The sequence below is a fragment of the Miscanthus floridulus genome, chromosome 16 (genome assembly GCF_019320115.1).
Source record: "Miscanthus floridulus cultivar M001 chromosome 16, ASM1932011v1, whole genome shotgun sequence".
Lineage (NCBI taxonomy): Eukaryota > Viridiplantae > Streptophyta > Magnoliopsida > Poales > Poaceae > Miscanthus > Miscanthus floridulus.
The window spans coordinates 91,777,618-91,779,713 of NC_089595.1; positions in this window are offsets into that span (position 1 = coordinate 91,777,618).

Below are 2,096 nucleotides of genomic sequence, written 5' to 3' on the forward strand. Positions count from 1 at the left end.
AATGTCAAGGAGGAACAGCATGGCTTGATCGGACTTGATGAAAGCTTGAGTTTTTTTGGTAAATTGATGAAACCCTAAGTGCTAACCTAGTTTATCAAGTGATCATGAGATAGGTAGCACATTCCAAGTGATGAAGCAAATTAAGACCATGACATGATGATGGTGATGCCATGGTGATGATCAAGTGCTTGGACTTAAAAAGGAGAAAGAGAAAAACAAAAGGCTCAAGGCAAAGGTATAAATGGTAGGAGCCATTTTTGTTTTGGTGATCGAGACACTTAGTGAGTGTGATCACATTTAGGATCAATAGCCGTACTATTAAGAGGGGTGAAACTCGTATCGAAATGCAGTTATCAAAGTGTCACTAGATGCTCTAACTCATTGCATATGCATTTAGGATCTAGTGGAGTGCTAACACCCTTAAAAATGTTTGTGAAAATATGCTAACACATGTGCACAAGGTGATACACTTGGTGGTTGGCACATTTGAGCAAGGGTTAGGAACTTCACTGGCAGAGTGTCTGCCCATAGAGTGTGGATAGTCCGACGGTGCCACCGGCACCCTATACAGAAAACATGGAGGTCACTGTAAGTGACCGGACACTGGCCTCGGTTGGACCGAAATGTCCGGTCAGTAGAAGCTTTAAAGACACTGGCATCGGTCTCTGATCGGACGCTAGGTCACTTAGTGACTAGACGCTGGAGGGTTGTGTCCTATCCTGCTGACGTGGCAGCGCACAGGGGAGACGTTGAGTGACCGGACGCTGAGGTCTAGCATCCGGTCACTTTGCAGCAGTGCGTCCGGTCATCACTTGACTATTGGGATCAGGCGCTCAATATTTGAAGAGAGGGGACACGTGGCATGCATCACGTGACCGGACGCTAAGGTCCAGCATCCGGTCAATCTGACCAGCGCGTCCGGTCGGCCCGTGTTCAGTGCAGTGAGGAGCCCAACGGCTCTATTCATGGGGGCTATCTATTTAAGCCCCATGGCCAGCTCAAGCTCACTCTTTTGGCCATTAGCATTGACATAGCGACCTTGTGAGCTTAGCCAAAGCCCTCCCACTCATCTCCATCATAGATTCATCATCTTTGTGAGATTGGGAGTGAATCCAAGTGTATTGCTTGAGTGTTTGCATCTAGAGGCACTTGGTGTTTGTGTTTCACTGCAGGATTCGCTTGTTACTCTTGGTGGTTGCTGCCACCTAGATGGCTTAGAGCAGCGAGGATCGTCGAGCGGATGGTGGTGATTGTCTCTGGCTCTGATCATGGTGATTGTGAGGGGTTCTTGACCTTTCCCAGGCGGAGAGCCAAAAGGTACTCTAGTGGATTACTCGTGGCTTGTATGATCCTCATCTTGTGTTGGTTGTGCGGCACCCTATTGAGGGTTTGGCGTGTGATGCCAATTAGCATGTGAACCTCCAAGTGAGTGAATCACCACAACGAAGAGTAGCTTGCCGGCAAGCAAGTGAACCTCGGTAAAAAATCATTGTGTTCATCATTTGATTCCGAGGTGATTGGTTTTCATTGGTATTCATCTTTGTGATTGATTGGTTCTCTCCTCGACACGGTGGTATAACTATCTTGCTCTCTCTCTCTCTCTTTACATTACCGCAAACTAGTTATCAAGCTCTTTAGTGTAGCTAGTTGTGAGAGCTTGTTAGTTTGGTTAGTGTGGCTCTTTAGTTAGCCTTTGAGAGCACACTAACTTAGTGTAGTGACATAGCTATTGTGTGGATAGAAACTATATAAACTAGAATTGTGGTAGGTGGCTTGTAATATTAGTAGGTTAGCGCAACACTTGCTTCGCCTCATAATTGTCTAACCGGTTTGTTAAGTGTTGTTATAGAAATTTTTAATAGGCTATTCACCCCCCCTCTAGCCATTAGGACCTTTCAAGTGGTATCAGAGCCGAGGTCACCGTGATTTGAGGCTTAACAACATTCGGTGTAAAAATAGCTCAAATCAACAACACCAAGAAGCCACCCCAATTTGATGGCACAAATTATCCATATTGGAAATCAAAGATGACCACACATATCAAGTCAATCAATAGAAAAGTGTGGAAGGTGGTAGAAACCAAATTTGAGATTGGT